Source organism: Lathyrus oleraceus, chromosome 2, assembly GCF_024323335.1.
Source record: "Lathyrus oleraceus cultivar Zhongwan6 chromosome 2, CAAS_Psat_ZW6_1.0, whole genome shotgun sequence".
In the NCBI taxonomy this organism is placed as follows: Eukaryota; Viridiplantae; Streptophyta; class Magnoliopsida; order Fabales; family Fabaceae; genus Lathyrus; species Lathyrus oleraceus.
In genome coordinates, this window is record NC_066580.1 from 428161136 (window position 1) to 428166954 (window position 5819).

The window sequence follows — 5819 nt, forward strand, 5'->3', positions numbered from 1 at the left end:
CGTTGTCGGGGACTAGTTTAGTCGATATCGTAACTCCAGTGTTGCCCAGTATAGACTAAGGCAAACAATTCTTTTTCCCTTTATACATTTGTCGAGTGTATGCCAAGTACTCGCTCTCAAGGCGAGAAATTAAAGCTACAATTCGACGAACCCGAGCGTTATCTTAGATTAGAACGCCGGATACAAGACTTGATACGGGAACATCGTATCAAGCTAAATCTTCCTGACCTTAACATTCCTACTTCTGAATCAGTTATTCAACCAAAGATGGCCGAAGGAGTGCAAAACCTTCCTCTTAAGTATTATGCAATCCCTTCACAGGATGAACCACATAACAACATCGCTGCCCCTGCGATCGAAGCCAACAATTGTGAGCTAAAGCCCTCACTGTTGTCAGCCGTACAGTAAAACCAGTTTTCAGGTAGTCCCACGGAGGACCCGAACCTACACTTGTCAGTATTTTAGCAATACGCAGACACGGTGAAAGCGAATGGTGTCAACCCAAAATATATAAGACTCCGTATTTTCCCATTTTCATTAAGAGATAGAGATAGAGCTTGGCTCCAGTCTCTACCATCCAACTTTGTCATTACGTGGAATGAGTTGAAGAAAGTGTTCTTAGCCCGATATTTCTCACCTAGTAAGACGGCTATGCTAAGAGCCCAAGTAAACGGGTTTAAACAAAAGGATAATGAATCACTTTTTGAAGCCTGGGAGAGATGTAAAGACATGATGAGGCTATGCCCACATCACGGTCTAGAGAATGGTTGATCATTCACACCTTTTATAACGGTCTTTTGTATAATACAAGATTGACAATAGACACCGCCGCAGGTGGCGCACTGATGGATAAACCATACAACAAGGCCTATCAACTCATTGAAAGTATGGCCCAAAATCATTACCAATGGGGAAGCGAGAGAACCTCTATAGAGAAACCTCAACTGAAGGGCGGCATGTACGAATTAAGCAGTCTTGACCATGTCAACGCCAAGGTAGATGCCCTGACTCAAAAGATAGATAGCTTGACCATAACACCAGCAGCCACCGTGGTTGCCATAGCACCAAACTGCGAGATATGCGGAGTTCAAGGGAATACTGCCCTAGAATGACAACTCTTGACAGGAACCTCCACTGACCAGGTGAACCATGCTCAAGGAAACCCTTACTCAAATACCTATAACCCAGGTTGGAAGAACCATCCTAACTTCTCGTACAAAAATAATAATGCATTGTATTCACCTAACCAAGCACCTGTTGTACCACCAGGATATCATAAAGATGCCACAAATACTCAAAATGCTCCTAGGAAATCAAACTTGGAAATAATGATGGAAAACTTTATAGCTACCCAAGCCCAAACAAATAAGGATTTCCTAAATCAAAACATACACACTAGTGAGCAAATCAAGCAGTTAGCAAACAAGGTAGACACATTAGCCATCCATAACAAAATGTTGGAAACACAAATCTCACAAATGGCTCAACAACAAGCACCTATTGCTGCTCCTACAGGCACATTTCCTGGACAACCGCAACCAAACCCGAAAGGTCATGCAAATGCTATTATACTACGAAGTGGGACAGAACTAAACAGACCGATCAACCCTAGAACTCAAAACCCATCCATGCATCAAGACCCAGGTAAGGTAACTAAGAAGGAAGACGAACAAGAGGAAGATAAAAACGAAGAGGCCGTAGAGAAAGAAGAACCTTATATGTCTTCACCACCGTATAAACCCCCTATCCCTTATCCTCAAAGACTTGTTAAATCTAAAAGTGTAGGGAAATATAAAAAATTCGTAGAGCTTCTAAAATAATTGAATATCACAATACCCTTTACAGAAGCCATAACTCAAATGCCCTCATATGCTAAGTTTCTCAAAGAAATCTTATCTAACAAGAAGAAGATAGAGGATAACGAAACTGTTACACTTACTGCTGAGTGTATTGCCATAATACAAAACAATATGCCTCCTAAGCTGAAAGACCCAGGTAGTTTCTCCATACCATGTGTAATCGGAAAGTTTGTCATCGACAAAGCATTATGTGACTTAGGAGCCAATATTAGTTTAATGCCCTTGTCCATATGCGAAAGGCTAAAAATTGGAGAACTAAGACCTACGAGGATGTCCGTACAACTTGCAGATCGTTCTGTTAAATTTCCCGTAGGTATGCTAGAAAACATTTTGGTGCGCATAGGACAATTCTATATTCCTACTGATTTTATAATCATTGATATAAAAGAAGATTCTAACATCCCTATCATATTAGGAAGACCATTCCTAGCTACAACTGGAGTTATCATAGATGTTAAGAAAGGCAAGCTAACCTTCGAAGTTGGTGAGGAAAAAGTCGAATTCATTTTGACGCAATTCCTAAAGGCACCAGCTATAGACGACACCTGTTGTCTACTAGATGTCATCGATGAATGCATAAGAGATATGGAAAATGAACAAACATCATACTCCGAAATACTAAAAATTCCAAGGCCTCCTACTTTTGAAGACGAAAATTTAAGTAAGGAATACCAGGATGACAACCTAAGTGAATGCCTAACACTAACACCCGATCATATGCCTTGCCCAAAGAAACCATCCCTAGAACTTAAGACGTTACCCAAAAATCTAAGGTATGGATTCCTAGACACTAAACTTGAGCGACCTGTAATCGTAAATGCAGACTTAGGACAGATAGAGACCGAAAAGCTTCTACACGTTTTGAGAAAATACCCAACTGCTTTAGGCTACAATATCTCAGATCTAAAAGGAATAAGCCTTTCTGTAACACCCTTCTAAAATACCCCAATATTTAATTAAAACAACAAAACATAAATCAGAGTAGATATGCAATTTAAGGGTGTCACACTTGACACTTCACACGTATCATCAAAATATCCTGTCATGCTCATTTATTTAAGCAAAATAAACCATTGCATAACTCGCAGCGGATAAAATCTAACAACATTCAAACATGTAACACATCACATGTAAAGTTGTTCAACAACCAAAAATGAAAACAAGGTAAAACATCCCGTCCCGATGTTACATCTACCAGAGCATGACCCACTAAGGAACTACACTAGACTCCAAGGACTAGCTTCTACTCAATCACTGCTCGTTACCTGAAACATAGTTGTAAGGGTGAGTTCCTCAATCGATATAATAAGCATTATAAATTAACATGTAATGCCAAGTAAATTCACACATTCATCACCCTAATCAGATCATACATTCAACAACGGCAATATCAACTAAAATCATACTCAACTCAACCACAAAACACACGTATAATATTGGAATACATCCATTCATATTATACGCCATACAATACAAATGCAATGAGACTCCATGCATGCGGTACCGACTATTTGTGAACATATAGTTCAACCTCACCGACCAAATCCAGGTACGGCTACCAAGCTCACTAGTCCCACTCATTTGAGACCTAGTGACTCACTCACTAATTCCTCACCATGGGAATTAGCTACCACCCCAAGGGCTATGATATGCACGCTAATCACCTAGCATGCAAACATCAACAACAAAATCCACAATACTAACTCACTAATTCCTCACCATGGGAATTAGCTACCACCATAACGGCCACAATATGCAAGCTAAATCACTTAGTCATGCAAACATCAACAATCATCCACAATGGACATATACTCACACTCTAAGCCATAAACAGTCCATTCATAATTTCATACATGATAGATACATTCACAACATTATGCATATCATCATACATCATCAACATATTCCCCACATAATCATATCATGTCATACCACATAGTCAATCACAGCATTAGCACACTCTACTAATACCTATACTGCTCAAAACAACGGGAAATGATCCCTACTCTATCATACATCAGCTAAATTACATTACTCAGCTGAACAACCAAAAACTGCACAACAACAGCACAGAAAAATCACAATCCTGCCCATACGCGTATTGCCTAGTCCCATACGCGTATGGCCCATTTCTCAGCCAAAACCCATACGCGTAACACCATCCCATACGCGTATGCTACGCGTACCACATCCCCATACGCGTACCAACAGAGACCAAAACACGTTCAAAACATCATCCTCCTCATCCATACGCGTATTGCCTAGTGTCATACGCATACCAGACCATCTCATACGCGTATTGCCTAGTGCCATACGCGTATGACCAGAAACCAGAATTTCAGATCTGCTATGGGTTTCCTCTGCTACGAGATTCCTCAGATCCAACCTTCTATAGTCCAATTTTACACGGTATTCGTTTATATCATCTAACACAATTCATACCCTATTCAATTTCACAAATTCTAACATTATTACATCTAATTCCTACGAGTTTCCTTCAATTATAATCCAAATTTCGTTCATCCAATATTTCACAAATTTCAGCATACATCATTCTAATCAGAGTCAAATCAATGGTTTATCACTACCCATTACATGTTATCCCATAATACCCATTAAACGACGATAAACCCCCCTTACCTGAGTTAATCCGGCAAATCTCTGAGCTTTAAGCTTTTCCTTTCTTCAACCCTTGTTCTCTGGCTCTTTGCCCTTTTTCCACTTTAGAGTCGTTTTCTGTATTCACGTGAAAGCTCTCTTTTACCAACTGGGACCTTTTCTAATTCCAACTTTTATTCCAATAATAATAATAATAATCCAATAATAATAATCCAATTATTTAATTAAATTAATAAATATACTATTAATTTAAATTAAATAATTATCCTTATTTCATCGGGGTGTTACACTTTCCATATGCATGCATCGCATAATGCTAGAGGAAGATAGTAAGACCTCTAGAGAACATCAAAGAAGGATAAATCCCATTCTGAGTGATGTAGTAAAGAAAGAAGTGTAAAAGTTGTTAGAAGCACATATTATCTACCCAATATCTGATAGTCAATGGGTCAGCCCAGTACATGTCGTACCAAAGAAAGGAGGCGTCACAGTTATGAATAATGAAAAAGGAGAATCTATAGCACAAAGAGTGGTTATTGGAAGTAGAATGTGTATTGATTATAGAAAATTAAACAAAGCCACTCGGAAGGATCATTTTCCTTTACCGTTTATCGATCAAATGCTTGAAATATTGGCTAAGGATTCTCATTTATGCTACCTAGACGGTTATTCGGGATTTTTCCAAATTCCTATTCATCCCGACGACCAAGAGAAAACGACCTTCACATGCCCCTATGGTACATTCGCCTACCGACGAATGTCATTCGGACTGTGTAACGCTCCCGTAATATTCCAAAGATGCATGATGTTAATTTTCACTAATTTCATAGATGACATCATAGAAGTCTTCATGGACGATTTCTCTGTGTGCGGACAAAGTTTTGAAGGTTGCTTATCAAATCATGAAATGGTACTAAAAAGATGCGTAAAAGTGAACCTAGTACTAAATTGGGAAAAATGAAATTTAATGGTCCGACAAGGAATCGTGCTCGGACACATAGTATCCAACAAGGGGATTGAAGTCGACAAGGCCAAAATAGAAGTTATAGAAAACCTCCAGCCTCCAAAAACCGTAAGAGAAATACGAAGCTTCTTAGGACACGCCGATTTCTACCGACGATTCATTAAAGATTTCTCAAAAATCACTATCGCATCCGCGAAAAACAACCGGCGGGCTGAAACAAAAACAACACAGAGCTGCCACCGTGCGTTATTTATCCCAAAGAGGGAAAGGAAACGCTCGAAGTAAACCTGGAAAGGAAATGGTCTTACGACCAAAGAGAATGGGTACGGGAGTCGGTTACGCAAGGGGAAGGTATTAACACCCCTCACGTCCGTCGT

At 39.5% G+C, this 5819-nt stretch overlaps 1 non-coding gene across 1 annotated transcript; it reads right to left on the minus strand.

The window, feature by feature from the left end:
- Nucleotides 1-651: 651 nt before the first annotated feature.
- On the minus strand, nucleotides 652-758 carry LOC127124139 (small nucleolar RNA R71). The gene has a single exon (XR_007803769.1). It is a non-coding gene; the product is annotated as a small nucleolar RNA R71 (small nucleolar RNA).
- Between the last annotated feature and the right edge of the window lie 5061 nt (nucleotides 759-5819).